Below are 18,155 nucleotides of genomic sequence, written 5' to 3'. Positions count from 1 at the left end.
TGAAACTTTTGGTATGTCTATGGTAGTTTTTGTTATGTGAATGGTGCCACTGACCCATAGGCGAGTCCCCCCCCCCAGACCATCAATTGGGAACCACTGATCTATATGACTGCCCTTCAGTTGATGTGGGCTATCATATTCCCTCTTATGATTATCTCTTCTCCAGGATAAGCCTTCTCTGCTTCTCAGATCTCTCTTTGTATAAAAACCTTGTACTTTTAAAATAGCTTGTGCCCTTTTTCTGGCGGGAAGATAGTAAATACATTTTACCATCAATAAATATTAATGGTGACAAAGTGGATTGAGTTGTGCGGCATGCTTTCAAGTCTACCAGCTGCTCATTAAAGGATCACAAGGTTTTAAGCGGGAACAAGGTTTGTTCTTAAAACTAAGGAACACACTTTGCAAGTTCATAACTGCTGCAGGCCTTATGGAACTGGGTTAGCTTTGGCTGTAGCATCAAAGCTTGATGCACCTCATTAGAGCTCCACATTTTAACCTTCCATGACTGGAATAAAAAGAAAGAGCAAACCGACTAGGAAGTTCAGAGGGTGACACTGGAGAGGTTTAGCAGGGCAACCCCAATGCCCTTTTAACATATGTAAAAAACACCAATAGACAAAACAACAAGTAATGTGAGAGGGAGGTTAGGCCTCTGTCCCTCCCCTGAAATCTGAGTTGACTTGTTACATTTGAGGTGTCATTTTACCCACTAAAGGATGGAGATGTTTGCAAAGCTTGAAGGTGTTGGTTCATCAGAATGTGTGCCAGTTGATCGAGATGTTCAGGCAGGTGCCTTGAGTGACGTCGGCGCAAATCCTTTTAACAGATACCTCCCATGGAATGTCTCTAGAGTGATTGTCTGCAGAACAATACTGTTTACCAGAATAAGGCCAATTTAGTAGGAAAGTGTGTCTTTCCCTTCTCACCTGACCAAGTGCATCCTGCTCCCAGGCATGTTTACATAGAATTAAAGGTAAAGGGACCCCTGACCATTAGGTCCAGTCGTGGCCGACTCTGGGGTTGCGGCGCTCATCTCGCTTTATTGGCCGAGGGAGCTGGCATACAGCTTCCGGGTCATGTGGCCAGCATGACTAAGTTCTGGCGAACCAGAGCAGAGCACAGAAACGCTGTTTACCTTCCCGCCGGAGTGGTATCTATTGATCTACTTGCACTTTGACGTGCTTTTGAACTGCTAGGTTGGCAGGAGCAGGGACCGAGGAACGGGAGCTCACCTCATCGCGGGGATTCAAACTGCCAACCTTCTGATCTGCAAGTCCTAGGCTCTGTGGTTTAAACCACAGCGCCACCCACGTCCCTTACATCGAATTAAGTCCCACTAAATTTAATAGTGTTTCCTCCTGAGTGAAGAGGGATTGGTGCTTTAGAATGCATTCTTTCCATGACAGGAAGTGGGATTCCGGTATAAGCCTGAGGTTCCCTACTTGCCTGTTAAAAATTAAGCAGCTTGCATAGAAATGGGGAGAAGGGTGGGAGAGTCTTGTTTTAAAGCCTTTGGTGGTTGTCCTAAACTTCTGGTGAATCTTTCACTGGTGCTCCACACCTGATAACATCTTTTCTCTTTCACCATTGAAGAAGCTCAAGGGCAGACCGGTCCCACACTGCAGCGCTGATCTATTTTGGCCAGTGGAAGCTCATGCCACAATAAACCTGCTAGGTGCTATGGGGTTTGGCCTCCCCAATTCCTTCAGTGATTTTGGTACACCAAGGGCATTTCTCAGCTTGTGCGAGGAGGCAATATGAGCTGGCCAGCAAACCCGATTGTGCCAGATTGTTGTGCACTTCTTAACATCATCGAAGAAAGGTTCTCTCTTTCTTGTTCTTCCAAACGTTGTCCTTGATGCCCTCTTTCACTTGATCATTCATTTTTGAAGCAGTTACTATTCGAGCACATTTCAGTTGACGCACAACGCTGCTTGCATGGAGAGCGAGAACAAAATGACTGTTTACTATGTTTTATGGAGGGTTATTAAAACAGCCCGAATCAAGAGCCCTTGTTTTACTTCCCTTCTCCTTGCCCCTGTGTCCTTGGAGGTGATTTGTTTGTGCGCAAGAGATACGGACTGCCTGACCCATGCGGAAGTTTAAACCAAATGATTTCAGTCCAGGCTCCTTCGTAGTACAACCTTGTCGGATCTGTACAGGACTCTCAACTTCTTCACCCTGAAGCAGTGCTTCTCTGTCAACAACATATGTTCTGTTCTGCACCAGTGTGGGGCTTGGTATCTGCAACATCCTGAGGTCTTCTGTGCTATCTGCTCCAGAGGGGACCTGAGCAAGATTTTCAGTGGATTGGGTAAGATTTTCAGTGCTTGATGATTAAAAACATAAGAAATGGCCTGCTTAAAGATTGATGTAAGATTTAGCGCCTGCTATTCCATCAAAGAAAATCTAATGAAAATGTTCTATAGGTGGTTTATGACACCTTCGAAACTCGCCAATATATATGTTAGAATCCAATCTGTGTTGGAAATGTAAGGAGGTGGAGGGGACTATGATCCATGTATGGTGGAGCTGTGAAAAAGTTAAAGAATTCTGGGGATGTATCCACGAGGATTTAAAAAAGATGTTTAACATTTCTATAGGAAAAAAACCAGAGGTGTACCTATTGGGCATCTTAGGAAAGGATATCCCACAAGATAAGGAAAGATTATTCTTATATGCTACAGTCGCAGCCAGACTATTACTTGCAAAGAACTGGGAAGGAAACATTATACCCACAAAAGAGGATTGGATATGTAAATTATGTGAATAATTATAGGAAATTATAGGAATGGCGAAGTTAACAGCAGACGTAAGACACCAGACAAATCAGATACTAAGGTCAGAGTGGCAGTGCTTTGAGGATGATATGAAAAAACACTGCTCTAAGGATAACATGTTGATATGTATAGATTAAGTTTGTAAAGTACAATTAGAAAAAAAATAATATTCTAAGAACATTAAGGATTAGATACAAAAGACGCAATGTTAACAAGAACTTAAAGATTAAGGGATGGTGAGTATTGGGGGAGGGAAGTCACATGTGTGTATTATTTGTTTTCTTTTTATGGTTATTATTTTGCATTTTTTGTATTTTTGATTGATTAGCATATGTTTCTGAAAATAAAAAATAAACAAAAAGAAAAAAGAGAATGCCTGCTGGACCACACCAATGGCCCATCAGGTCCAGCGTTCTGTTTTCACAGTGGCCTTTTGTTGCTAGTATAGAAATGAGTACAAGTGTGCTTTAATTGCAAAATGTAATTCATTTTGATTTGATTTGACTCTTCTTTGTATGGAATCTGAGCTACTTTGGCCAAGCGCCTTAGATTTCTTTTTAAAGCTCAGGTGATTCCATTGTCACCAGAGACAATGACTCAGAATGGGCTTTGTAGATGTTTGGAATCGTATTTTGCATCTGAAATGCACCCAAAGTTATTGGAAGCAATCGTGAAACTATGCGAACACTTTAAAATTCTTGCTTTTCGTTTTGCAAGTTTGCTGCTGCGTCAGCTCTGTGTTAACATTAAGCCATGAGTAATACCATTTTATGTGGACTTGGGTCAATACCAGGCAGGTCTGAACACCAAGGCAGCTGCTCAGTTTTCTATTCCGCTGTAGTGTTTCTCACATAAAATTCTGGTATTTCTTGTCTGCTGTTGGATGGAGGCAGGGCACTGGAAGCTCTGAGGATGAGAGCAAGTTCCTTATTCATGAAATATGTGTAGGAGCAATGCTAAATTAGCAGGAGGTTCATAACAGGGTTCCCTGCAGCCCTGTTTGACTAAATCGCCAGGCTAAGGGGTGTTATCCAAGGTTAGCTAGTCCTGTTTCGATTCCATTGGCAGTAGCTAGGTGAACCTGGGCCGGCCGGCCACAAAATCCCAATAATTCACAGGAGAGGAACCCAATCAGGGCTGCCTTGCTGAAGCCAACACTGTGAAAAAGTCTCTCACCTCCCACTGCTCCATGTCCCTGCAGCCTCTCTTTGGATTGCTGTAAGATAAGCTCAGCTAGGCCCCATCTGCACTAAACATTTAAAGCGGCGCCATACCATTTTAAACAGCGACGGCTCCCTGCGCCAAGAAACAATCCCGGGAACTGAAATTCATTCAGGGTGCTGAGAATTGTAACGAGACCCCTGTTCCCTTCACAGAGCAGCCATTTCAAGAGTTCCCTAGAAAACAGGCATGACAGCTCAATACAGTCATACCTCATGTTACGTTTGCTTCAGGTTGCGCGTTTTCAGGTTGCGTCCTGCAAGTACCGGAAAGGGTTACTTCTGGGTTTCACCACTCACGCATGTGCAGACACGCAAAATGACATCACACATGCGCAGAAGAGGCAAATCACGACCCGCATGCGCAGATGCGGGTTGCGTTCTTTTTAGGTTGCGAATGGGGCTCCGGAACGGATCCTGTTCGCAACCAGAGGTACCACTGTATTTGTTTCAAGGGGGCCAGGCCCCTTCATCTCCAGGTGGTGCTCTGGGCATTGTGTCATGTGTGTGACATGTGAATCGGGTCCAGTGGCCAGCTCCTCCAGAGAGCGCTCAGCCTCCTCCGCCGTGTGTGCAATGTGTGCCGCCCTTGTCCCCCGTCTTGGGAACTTATTATTTCTACCCCGCCCATCTGGCTGGGTTTCCCCAGCCACTCTGGGCGGCTTCCAACAAAAGATTAAAAATACATTAAAACATCAGTAATTAGAAACTTTCCTAGACAGGGCTGCCTTCAGATGTCTTCTAAAAGTCAGATAGTTATTTATTTCCTTGACATCTGATGGGAGGTTCTTAAGGTGGTGGTCTGAGGAAAGGTTGCAAAACCGGGCGCTGTAGTTTTCCACCCTTGACATCAGAATTAAGGCCAGATTCATTGACCTTTCATATAGCCCAGGCATATGCAAACTCGGCCCTCCCAATGTTTTGAGACTACAATTCCCATCATTCCTGACCACTGGTCCTGTTAGCTAGGGATGATGGGAGTTGTAGTCCCAAAACATCTGGAGGACCAAGTTTTGCCTGTCTTCAATGCATCTCTGCATCTCTCTCTCTCTCTCTCTCTCTCATAGTAGGAAATGTGTGTTTCAATACGTTGCTTCCTTCCCACTTGCAGTTTTATGTAAGTTTTACCTGTATTGAAAATAAAAATAATAAAATATGCACTGTTGCATCTATTTTAGTCAATGTGTTTTGAGTAGAGCAGTTGTCATCAACTGTATGGGTTTATTTGGAATTATTCTCTTCCCTAAATCAGCAGAGAGAGAGAGAGAGCGCACATAAACTTGCTTTTCCAAGGAAACTGGATAAAAGAGTGATACAGTATAATTAATCACACAGAGCTGAAAGAGGAATTTCCTCCATCTCTCTGTACTTTTCAAGGGAGTAGAGGATGGTCACACTCATGGCCAAGAGAGCAGTGATTGGGAGAACTTGGGAGACTTCCTGGGTTCTAGGGGAAGAGCTCAAGGCCACCAGTGGTGCCTATGAAGTCCACACGGGCGACCCTTGGAATAGATTAATCTGGTTCAGCTACTGAGGTTGAAATCTTAAATACGCCTCCTTAAGAGTTAAGTCCCATTGAGCTTGGCAGAACTTGGGTTCCAGGTAGATGGGCACAGGATGGTGCTGTAAACGCTGCAGACCCAATTTCACAGAGAGCAGCTTAACATCTACATAGGAAACATCTCATGGAGAACTTAAGAACTTAAGAGCATTTCAGGTATGTAGTTTCCGCAATTGTGCCATTCTGCAATGGGGCTGTGCAGGAGAAAGGCTGGGTTTCTCTTGCCTCCTTATGTCTCCAGCCCAGTTGGAATACTTTATAGGTTACACATGCAAATAATTCACCCTGAAGTCAACAAAAAGGGGTAGATCTCCTCCCTCCCATGACAAAACACAGATGGATGTTTAAGATATGGGAGGGTCAGGGTTTACAAGAGGATTCCTGTCCCGCAGAGTCCGGCAGCGGTGAATTTATAGCTTATACGTGCAGTTTGCTGTTCCTCTCTGCCGTCATCTTGGTGCAACTTTGAAAATGCATCCAGCAGTCGTGGTTTAGGTATTTGCTTGCCAGTGCCTTTGGAGTCCAGCCTGCCACTTTAAGCATTTGACTGTGGGGCCGGTAAGTATAATTTTCTAAGAGCCCTTCTAATTTTCTCAGCAAGACCAGTGAAATAGACCCATGAACATAAAGGAATGAATAGTAATGGGTAGCACTGCTTAGGCAGAGGCTCTACAGCAATTGTAGTCTAGAAGTCGTTCAGCGTACAGCATTTCATATGAAATTCATTTCTTTTCTACTTCAGTAAACTTACGTTGCTGCATAAGCCCAGTTTCATTGCTGTTTTATGAATTGTACCCAACTAAGAGATAATGTAGTTAATTTAGTCATGTCCCTTAATTCCAGTGGGTCTACTCTCAGTAAGTCCAAATTGGATTCAGTCTTGTGTATGTGTGTGTATATCTGCTGATTAAAATGGGCTTTATAATTTTTAGATTCAGGTAGGTAGGTAGCCCTGTTGGTCTGACACAGACGAAATAAATAAATAAAATTAAAAAACTGTCCAGTAGCACCTTAAAAAGGCAAACGACCCCTGACAGTTAAGTCAGGTCACGAATGACTCTAGGGTTGTGGCGCTCATCTCGCTTTACTGGCCGAGGGAGCCGACGTTTGTCCACAGACAGTTTTTCCAGGTCATGTGAAGAAGTGTGCATGCACATGAAAACTCATACCCAGAACAAACTTAGTTGGTCTCTAAGGTGCTACTGGACAATTTTTAATTTTTTTAAAAAATTAAAATTTTTGTTTTTAAATGCGCTGCTGACTAAGCCACCAGCCCATTTTCACAGATCAGTATATCTTTGTGGATGGGGTGAACTTTTGATAATGCAACCGTTTTTCAAATCCCTTTTGTAGGGCATTGTTTAGAATTTTCCCACTCCTTGCATGCTTGTAAAATGTTGCTACCCTTTTGCCATTCTTGAAGGGGGCTGAGAACTTGCAAATACATTGTTTTATGCTGAACTTTTCAAAGTGGAATTGCAGCTCAACCAGAAACTCCTAAGGTTATCTCTGGTCTTCCAAAGTCACTGACTGAATTCAGATATCATGCCAACCCCAGCTTTCTTTTGAATCCGATTGAGAATCCTAACCATGGTTTGAACTCTGTATACAGTACAGGCAAACAAGTGGTTTAGAGATGGTTGTATACTTAGCACTCTCATATCTAGATTCAGGGACCTCCAGTGGTGCGTCAACGTATGTAACTGTGATTTGTCAGTTCGGGTACATATTATGAATCCATAGTTTCAGGCAGTGATTTCTGATTTACTAGCCAATTTCAAACATGGTTTGTCCTTCTAGACATTGCACTTAAACCTATTAACCGTTGTTTATAGGGAATCCTATGTGTGTCTACTTTGAAGTAAGCCCCGTGGAATTCAGTGGAGTTTTACTCCCAAGTTAAACATGTAAGAATGCCGGCTGTGTGTGCCTGAATCAAGCCACTACGGACTCGGTTATCCATTCACTGTAATTAAGGATGTCTGAAAAAGAGAGCTGTCCCTTTCACTGCATATGGATCGAATCTAGTCTTTAAAAAACAACACCAACACATTTGCTTTCTTGCCTATTTTCACAAAAAGGAGCTTGGTTGCAAATACAGTTGTTTGCTGGGATGATAGGGAAACTGGAAGATATGTTTGCTGGGAACATTGTTTTGTATAACTGCATAAAATAAACCAGTATAACACAGCCAAATTATTAATACGTTGTGAGTAGGGATGGCAAATCCTGTACGTTTTAGTTTCTTAATTCCTTAGTCTTAGATTCATTTCTTCACATTTTCATATCAGTTTGCATTTTAAAAAAAAGATACTCACAAAAAATAATCTGCATCAATTCTAATATAGAGATGTGCGTAACAGACACATTTTTGCAAGCAATTTCCTTAGTGGAAGCTTGTCAAATATATGTGAATTTTTATACACATTAATTGTCTGGAAAATTTCACTGCACCATTCGGAAAAGTTCCCATGTGGGAAGACGGCTGCATTTTGGTTTTCATATTCTGCGAAGTGTTAATTTGGTAGGCTCGCAATGTGAACCAAACTGAATTCCTTCCCCATCCCTTGTTTGTGAGTTAATCCAGACATTTTTAAACCTCCTTTGGCAGCTCTCCCCAGCTGCATTTGTGAATTAATTTTTGTGAATTAACAGTGCAAGTAACTGGAAACTTTTGCTTGCTGGTACAATGCGTTGGCATCGTGTGGAGGTGCATATGGGGAGGACCCAGGTCACATGACCGCCACCCTCCCCGCTTTTTGTGGGAAAACTGTTGCACGAATCAGCTCTTATGTACATGGTCCTCTTTGTGGAGTTCCCACAACATGTGTCAGGTGTGCTTGCAGGAGCCAGACCCTGTGACCAGTAGGACTTTGCAGGACTGGGGCCTTCCTAAGTTTGTTCTGAAGAGGCAAGGCATGGCCACACAGGTGAGGCCGATTGGTAACTCACAGCACCTGGTGGCAAGAGCCAGGAAGGGATATAAGGTCAGCATTTCCCTTCAGCTTTTTGCCACAGCAACACGTTCCCTGCCTTGTTGCGTTTGGCTCCTTGATCCTTGGGCCCTTAACTTCGTGACTCCTTGCTTCCTGATCATCGGACTCTTGGCTTCCTGACTCCTGGCTTCTGGACTCCCATTCCTGCTCCCACCCCGCCATCTTGCCCCCGCTCCCGACGTCCCCAGCCGGGACTTCGATCGCCCGTGAACCGGACTGTGACAACACGTGCCTCTTTCGGTACACAGGAAGCTGCCTTTCTACTAGGTCACAGTACGTACTGGTCTATATTGTCTGATCTGCTCTGTTCTGACCAGTGGAGGCTGTCTAGGATCTTAAGCAGAGGACTTTCCCATCACCTGCTGCCTGAGATCCTTTTAACTGGAGATGACAGAGACTGAATGTGGGTCTCTTTGCAAGCAAAGCATGAGCTCTACCTTTAGATAGTCCCTCCTCTTTGCTGGATATCAAGGGCCTGTGCCCATTGTTCCATCACATAAATGGGACTAGGGCATGTGGCATTTCAAAAAATCATAGAGTTGGAAGGGGACACAAGGGTCATCTAGTCCAACCCCCTGCAATGCAGGAATCTTTTACCCAACATGGGGCTTCAACCCATGACTCTGAGATCAAGAGTCTCACGCTTCACAACTAACCTATGGAGCAAGTCATGGAACTAGTTAAGTGATACACAGTGGTACCTTGGTTCTCGAACTTAATCCATTCCAGGAATCCATTCAACTCACAAGACCATTCAGAAACCAACGTGCAGCTTCTGGTTGGCTGCAGCAGCTTCTGAAAAAATTTTGCAAACCGGAACACTTACTTCTGGGTTTGTGGCGCTTAGGAGCCAAGCTGTTCGAGAACCAAGGTACCACTGTACAGATTTGGTTAACTGTAAATAAAGCCTCTAAGCAGATTACAAAGATGTAAAAAACAACAACACCACATTAAACTTGCCAATAAAAACGAACAAGTTATAAAAAGCAAAATGAAGAAAACCAACAGCTAGAAATATATATTCTAAGCCAAAATTGCAGATCAAAAATACACCTCAACTCCACATGTCTGGGTAAGCCTTCCAAAACAAAAAAAAAAAGCTTTTAGCAGGCACCAAAAGGAAGCTCCTGCAGTCAATTGGAAGCTGTTTCAGACGTCCGAGTTCCAAAGAATGTTTGCAAACCGGAACACACACTCCCGGATTTGCGGTGTTCAAGAGCCAAAACGTTCGACTCGCAAGGCGTTCGTCATCCAAGGTACAACTGTACTTTGGAGAGGGTTCAGGTTTAGCGACAAGTTTATTGTGCATGCACTTGCAAACCTGTGCAAAGTTTCCTTGACTCTGAAACATCATGTAACTAGTACCACAATTAGCAGTAATTGGGGGTTTTCCTTCGCCTCCTGAGCCGAGCAATTGGATAGTGATGTTCTTACCCTTTGGAATAATCCCCAGGTCCATTTCAACAAATCTATCACATTTCCTTGTGTTTACTACCCGCTATCTGAAACCAGTTTCATGATGTTCAGATTGCAGGCCTGTCCCTTCCTTACTGCCCTGCTTCCGATTTTCTCTTGTGGTGCTGTAATGTGCCTCTTGTGTCACATGGCTCAGCTCCCTGTGTGATACCAACAGATGAAATGGCAAGCATAACATGAAAACAAGTCATAGGGCCATAAAGATTGCTGCATGTTGCTTTAAGGGTGTAATGCTGTTAGGTAATATTTTGACCAGCTCATTTGAGTCTTCAGATGTAACAATCTCTTAGAGCTAAACCACAAAGCCAAATTACAGGTTGCCTTAATCAGGCATGGCCAAACTTTGCCCTCCAGATGTTTTGGGACTACAGTTCCCATCATCCCTGACCACTGGTCCTGTTAGCTAGGGACGATGGGAGTTGTAGTCCAAAAACATGTGGAGAGCAAGTTTGGCTATGCCTGCCTTATATGCATTATGACACCCTCCCACCCCCTTGCAAACACATCTCCCTGCCATTAACATGATATTGGTTGCAGATGTGTGATTTGACATTCTGCTCAGCATTGCCAATGTAGCAGAGAAAGCTGAGCCATAGTAATGCTGCATTATGTATGATATGTGCTTAACAACAACAACAAATTATTATTTATATGCCATCCATCTGACTGGGTTGCACCAGCCACTATGGGAGGCTCCCAACAAAATATTAAAAACAATAAAATAGAAAACACTAAAAACTCCTCTATACAGGACTGTCTTCAGATGTCTTCTGAAAGTCAAGTACAGTGGTGCCCCGCAAGACGAATGCCTCGCAAGACGAAAAACTCGCTAGACGAAAGAGTTTTCCGTCTTTTGAGGTGCTTCGCAAGATGAATTTCCCTATGGGCTTGCTTCGCAAGACGAAACGTCTTGCGAGTTCTTGCGAGTTTTTTTCCTCCCCCCCCCCTTTTTCTAAGCCGCTAAGCCGGGTGTATCTGAAGAAGTGTGCATGCACACGAAAGCTCATACCTAGAACTAACTTAGTTGGTCTTTAAGGTGCTACTGGAAGGAATTTTTTGTTTTGACTATGGCAGACCAACACGGCTACCTATCTGTAAGCCGCTAATAGCCGTGCTTCGCAAGACGAAAAAACCGCAAGACGAAGAGAGTCGCGGAACGGATTAATTTAGTCTTGCGAGGCACCACTGTATTAAGTGGCTGTCAAAGGTTTTTTTCTTCTTTTTTCTGGACAGCTTGACAATTCTCTGGAGGCGTTGGTGGACCACAACTTTTTTCTTCTTCAGTCCTCCTTTCAAAAGCAGACTTGTATTATGAAATTCATGGACACTAGGATAGCTCAGTTGCTTAGAGTGTGGTGCTGAAAACGCCAAAAGTTGCAGGTTCAATTCCTATATTATTTCATTGCAGAGAGTTGGACTACATGATCTGCAGGGTCCCTTCCAATTCTGTGATCCACCTTTCTATGATTAGGCTAACACAGAAGTGTCTGTTTAAGTTGGGGGGAAATGAGTATTGTTGTAATAATTTATATACCTGCCTTACATTTCGAGAAGAAACGCGAAGGTGCTTCACACACAAGTGAAAGCCAACATCAAATTAACAAGTATTAAGCAATTATAAAAATATAGCTACACGTAATTAAAATACCTAGCAAAATGATTTCATCAAAACATCTGCAATTAAAACATATAATAAACAAGCTCCTTAAAATGTAGCTCCAATGGTTAAAAACAGTTAAAAGAACAATTTAAACAGAAGGTTGAAGCCAGGAGATCAGGGAACAATTGTCTAAACAGGTGTGTCTTCCAGAGATGGCAGAACGCCAGTACTGATGGGGCAACTTATATTTCAGCAGGGAGGGCATTGCACAACAGCAGTGCGACTGGTGGAAACGTCCAACTCTGTGTTGCCACCAACCTGAATAGTCGTCAGGCCATGGCAAAACTAACTAGGTTCAATTTCTAAATTGCTATACTGCCCTTCATCCAGAAGATCACAGGGCAGTTTAACATACAAAACATTTCTGGGCAGTAAATGGGAAGGGGTCCTACCCTAGTCCAGAGTTGTTTAGGGCTTTGTATGCAAGTAAAAAGACCTTAAAGCTCGTTTAGTGGTTAATAGGCAGTCAGTGCATATATCGCTTAGCACTGGTGTCCAGAGTCAAACCCAAAGCATGGTCCCATAGGCAGTGTGGTGTAGTGGTTGGAGCCAAGGATGCCCATTCATCAACATGGGCAGTTCAGCAGACCCAGCCCCTCAGCTTGGCTTCCCTTTTGCACGCTGATTGCAGCATCTGGGCTGGATGAGGCCTGTGACCCTCAACCTGTTCTGAGCCTACTGTAGCTGAGGAATCATACACCTTCTCCCAGAGCTAGCGAGCCCCACCTGGCCAGCTAGAAATCTGGGTTGTGGGCCCTTTCCTGCCTCACCCCCCTGGTGCACTCCTGCTTCTGCTCCCTATTCCTCAGAGCCCATTGTGTTTGGGGAGACAGGGACCCTCTGGTTCTGGTGATGGGTCCTGCTGTTCTGGTTCCTGTGCATTGACCTTCATCGCCATGTGAGTACTTCTTTTCCCACTCCCTGCTTGCCCCGGTGTGTCCCAGTCCCAGATCCATACCTTGTCGGGATCCTCTTCCTCCATTCCTTCTTCCCTGTGACACTGGCCATGCCTGGCTGGGGCTGATGGAAACCTTCATCACCTGGAGGGGTGACCACACTACCTTCTCCTGCTTTTTCTGTGGTGCCAGATGCGCTCTGGCCTACTTAGATGCACAGATCCAAAGCTTCTATCTTTTTAATTTTACCAGCACTTGCACTTTCTTCGGTATTTCATCACTAAACCTTCTGACCTATCCAGTGTCCTGGTTCGGAACACAAAGACACCCAGGGTAGATTTTTAATTGAGGCAATTTCGATTGCAAGGAAACAGGCCACTTTAAGATTTTCCTTTTTGTATGCGACATTCAAAATATATTCCATGGGGAAGATGTTTGGATGCTTGACTTGTTAAGACAGAGACTGCAGTTTATAGTTCTTATGCAATTCTTTTTACCGCAGTAAGGAGTAGAAACATCAAATCCTCAGACTGAAATACAGACACACACACACACACACACACACACACACACACACACACTTTGTAAATGACTAAACACAGATTCTGATAGTGGGATGCTGTTTATGCAAGAGCAAGGAATAAATACCCACTGGATTCTTCGTAGCACAGTCAAATCGATTTTAGAATCAATGAGACTAAATAGGTTTAAAGTCAGGCTACATCAGCATAACTCACTTGTGAATTGGACTGCTTAGACCAATAATACATGCCACAGAAATAATCTAATCCTTTTAACCCTGCGTGCATGCATTGATACTTAGGGATTTGAACTCTTAACACAGCCAGTGAGATGTATTTGCACTGAAACTAAAGTTCAGTGCACAGAGTTGATGTTTTGGTGACACAGATTCTGATTGCTAGGCGTGTTTTGCATTTGTGTTTTGTTTTTTAAAGTGTTCATGGGTGACTAGAGGGCCAAGCCCAACATTATATAGTAAATCAGACATTGCACAGAAAACATGTGTAACTATTTCAGTGTTGATGCTTAAAAATGAAAATAGCTGTGAGAGGCTGCAGACTTTTCTGGAAGATATTCGTATTTTTCTTTGTGGGTGGAAATGCAGTGTTTGAATTTTGCACTTCTGCAAAATCTGCTTGAAAGAGGCAAAATTGGGACAAGTGCACACACCATAAGCAGTAGTCCCACTTTCAAATTACATTCCATGAAGAAATAACTACCTGCCACTCAGTGTTTGAAATTAGCCAGGCGCTAGGCGCATTTTGCACCTGGCTATTGGCCACTTGCAACCAGGTGGAGATGCCTGGGCGCTAGGATGCTGCATGACGACTGCACCATCTGGAGGTGCATGGTTGGGGATCATTGGATCTTGACTGTTTTCATATACATCCTGTGGAATTCTGCACAACCAGAATGAATTTCAGAAACCAAATTGCTTTTTTCTGTGCAGGCTGAGCAGGAGCAGTGAACAAGGTTATAGTTAATTGTTGTTGCTTTTCTCCACTTACCCCTCCCCACTGCCTTGCTCACATTGTGAAGAATATTCTTACATTATGACTGGTCCGTGTCACCCTTAAGAAAAAGAGGTAGAAATAGACCAATATATATGTGGACTGTCCCTGGATAAACTATATTTTCTTCTTTAAGTTCTCAAAGCTCTTACCTAGCTCATGGTTGTCATCTGAACTAGCCAGATGTTCAGAATTAATCAGTCAGTCCATCATTTGAAAAACAAGACTTTGGAGCCATCTTGCCCCAAAATGGCAACATCTTGGTGTCTGTAACCTTGGTTTAAGGAGCCATTTGGAGCCTAGCTTTATTTATATATGAGTTTCTGGCACTGCTCTCAAACCTAGACAGCATCTTAAAAAGCAGAGACATCACCTCGCCAACAAAGGTCCATATAGTAAAAGCTATGGTTTTCCCAATAGTGATGTATGGAAATGAGAGCTGGACCATAAAGAAGGCTGATCGCCAAAGAATTGATGCTTTTGAATTATCGTGCTGGAGAAGACTCTTGAGAGTCCCATGGACTGCAAGAGGATCAAACTTATCCATTCTGAAGGAAATCAGCCCTGAGTGCTCACTGGAAGGACAGATCCTGAAGCTGAGGTTCCAATACTTTAGCCACCTCATGAGAAGAGAAGATTCCCTGGAAAAGACCCTGATGTTGGGAACGATGGAGGGCACAAGGAGAAGGGGACGACAGAAGATGAGATGGATGGACAGTGTTATGGAAGCTACCAGCATGAGTTTGACCAAGCTGCGAGAGCCAGTGGAAGACAGGAGTGCCTGGCGTGCTCTGGTCCATGGGGTCACAATGAGTCGGACACAACTAAATGACTAAACAACAGCAGCACTGCTCTTGGCCTAATTTCAAAAGTTACCTATGAGTGATCAGCTCATATTTCTGGCAAGACTGATCTGCCCCCTCAACTGGCAGGCTAGTTGACAGAAAGACCAGAGGGTAGGGAGTTGGCCCCACCCACCAATAGCTACAGCTCCTCCCACTGACAGCATGCAGCCCCCTATAATAAGGGAATTTGATCCTCAACAGAAAAGTGAATTCTTTGTTTCATGCTCCTGCAAAAGGATGCCAATTGAATATCGGAAATACCCCCAGCTTTGGCCTGCAATAGCCATGGGAGTCTATCCCATTTGCTGCATGTTGTGATTTGTTTTTGCATTTTGGAAGCCTCCCTGTGGATTTAAATTTGGCTTCTTGCCTATCAGAGGAAGATTTAGCAGTAGGCATGTCTTTGTAGTGTTCCTAGGAAATCCCCAGAGCTAAAGGCAAAAGTTTGGCTCCATTTTTGGGATTTCAACATAACCGCTTCTGTCTTCATGCACAAACTGGTTCAGCAGACTTCACCCTGTCTCAGATGGAGCATCTGCTGCACAAACGCTTCAAGGAGCCTGGGATTGCCACACATATTCTGCTTTCTCCCTCTTTGTTATGATGTATGCTCATGGCATAGTTACCATGGGAGCCGGTGAGCTGGTGGGAGGGGGAGAGAATAAAAGCCTTTTCTTAATTGCTAAATGTTGCAGCTTTCCATGTGCGTTAGCTGACATCTCTGGTAATTGGATTTCACAGATATTGTCTCTCTCTCTCTCTCTCTCTCTCTCTCTCTCTCTCTCTCTCTCTCTCTTTCCACCCTGCATTCTGCTGTGGCTTTCTGTGTTTTGACTAATACTCTACTGCAGCATTGCCTAGCATCCAGAAAGAAGCACGTTTTTGGTTCTGTTCCCTCCTGCCTGGTTCTGTTATTGCTGCTAATGTGCAAGGCTTTGTGAGTTTCCAGAAAGGACTGAGCAAGATTCAGCTTACAAGCCCCACTAACAGAAGGCTGCACAAGGTCTTCTGCTAGTGCAACGAGGCTTCTCCCCTAGTGCGCCCCCCCCCCAAAATAGGTTTGGGGTGTGTGTCAGGAGAATCACCGGGACAGCGCATGGGGGGCAGAGAGGGCAGATCATTCCATCAGGCAAGCAGAGATGCTTACGCTGAAGAAATCACCTGCTTAGCACTATGCTGAATTCCTCCCACTGTGTTTTGTGGTTCTGCCTCCAGCACACAGCTGTTGCCTCTTAATAATAGAAAACTCTGGGAGTATTGTGACTTGAAGAAAAATCCCACCAGGCTCTTTAAGGACCATTGCATTCAGATGCCCACTAGAACAGCCTTCTTCTGTTGCATGGGGAACATACATCTTATCTTTGTAAGCTGAAGAAAACTTGGTGTGGAGGAAGACCCGTTGTAAGCATTCATGTTTCCCTCCATTCCTGAAACATCTGGTTAATTGGTTTCCAGGCCCGATTCAAAGTGCTGGTTTAAAGCCTAAAGCAGCTCAGGACCGCAATTCCCCAAGGACCGCCTCTTTCCATATGAACCTACTCGGACCCTGAGAGGTCCGGATTGTGGAAACACAAGAACGGGGCCTTCTCTGCGGTGGCTCCCCGTCTGTGGAATGCTCTCCCCAGGAAACCTTGCCTGGTGCCTTCATTATACACCTTTAGGCGACAGGCAAAAACATTCCTTTTTAAACCAGGCCTTTGGTTGATTTGATTGGCATCCCATGCCCTTTTTAAATGTGGCTTTATTTTTTGGGGTGGGGTTATTCAGTGGCGTAGCGTGGGTTGTCAGCACCCGGGGCAAGGCAAGTAATTTGCACCCCCTAACCCGTGGATTTGCGCCCCCTAACCCGTGGATTTGCGCCCCCTAACCCTAACCCCCAGATGTTGTGCCCGGTGCGGCCGGCCCCCCCTGCACCCCCTACGCTACGCCACTGGGGTTATTGCATTGTTGTGTTTTATTTTGATTATGTATTTCCTGGTTTTATATTTTGATTTTGTTCTCTGAACCGCCCTGAGACCTCCGGGTGTAAGGCTGTATATAAATTCAATAAATAAATAAAAATAAAATAAGTTTTCAGTTCCCACTGGAGCAGGGGCTAAACCCGTGCCACTGACACTGGTGACCCCAGCCCTTGTGAGAAGCACAAGGATGATTCTCACAGAATCATAAAGTTGGAAGGGGCCACGTTAATGAAGCCTCTGCAATGCAGGAATCTTTTGCCCAATGCAGGGCTCGAACCCACAACCCTGAGATTAAGAGTCTCGTGCTCTACTGACTGAGCTATCGGCAGTCATCCAGGGAAAGGCCGTAGCTCAGTGGTAGAGCAACTGCCTTGGATATAGAAGGGCTCAGGTTCAATCCCGGGTATCTGCAGGTAGTAGGGATGGGAATGTTTCCTGTTTGAAACTCAAGATGGCCACCGCCAGTTACTGTAGACAGCACTGAACTTGATGATTCTGTGTTCTATATTAGGTGCAGGGAACCCTTTGTCCTCCAGCTGTTGCTGAACTACAACTCCCATAAGCCCCAGCAAGCGCGGCCATGGACGATGGGAATTGTAGTTCAACACCACCTGGAAGACCAAAGGTTCCCTGCACTTGTTCTATAGCTTCAGCCTTGCCTCTGATTTCGCTGAGTGGATTTAGGCAGGTCATATTCTCTTGATGTCGCAAACAAAACACACACCCCTTCCCAACGCGAGGGAAATAATTCTCTACCTTTCAGAGTCACCGTGAGGATTGTGACGGGGGTAATTGTTTTATTTATTACGTTTTGAGGGTGGCGCACACGGTCCACCCCTTTGCAATTGTATCCTTGCTGCAACCCTGAGAGACAAGTTAGGCTGAGAGAGAGAGCCACGCCAGAGTATGATTTGAACCCAGTGAAGCCCTGGTCCGGCGCTCCAACCACTACACCACACTGCCTCCTGGCACATAAAGCACTTTAAGCACACAAGAGGAGCTCTTTAAATGCCAAGCACTTTTGCTTTCTCCCTTTTCTGTCTTCCATTTCTGAAGAAGGCAGGGAATTGGAAGGGAATTTGTTTGAAAAATCAGTACTGTACCTTGGAACGGTGGTGGAAAGCAGCCTAGGTGGAGTCTTGTGTGTGTGTGTGTGTATTCAAAGCTCCCTTGTCATACAGACAAGGTTTGCTGTCTTCCCTGTGAGTCATCATTATAGCTCGCA

General features: G+C 44.5%; 1 protein-coding gene across 5 annotated transcripts in view; it reads left to right on the top strand.

The window, feature by feature from the left end:
- NEDD4L (NEDD4 like E3 ubiquitin protein ligase) overlaps positions 1-18,155 on the top strand; it is a 259,868-nt gene that overhangs the window by 90,226 nt on the left and 151,487 nt on the right. The window lies entirely within an intron of this gene.

The sequence above is a fragment of the Podarcis erhardii genome, assembly GCF_964252035.2.
Source record: "Podarcis erhardii genome assembly, chromosome: 11".
NCBI lineage: Eukaryota > Metazoa > Chordata > Lepidosauria > Squamata > Lacertidae > Podarcis > Podarcis erhardii.
Note: the sequence above shows the minus strand (reverse complement) of the source record. Positions and strands in the feature narration are given on the sequence as shown.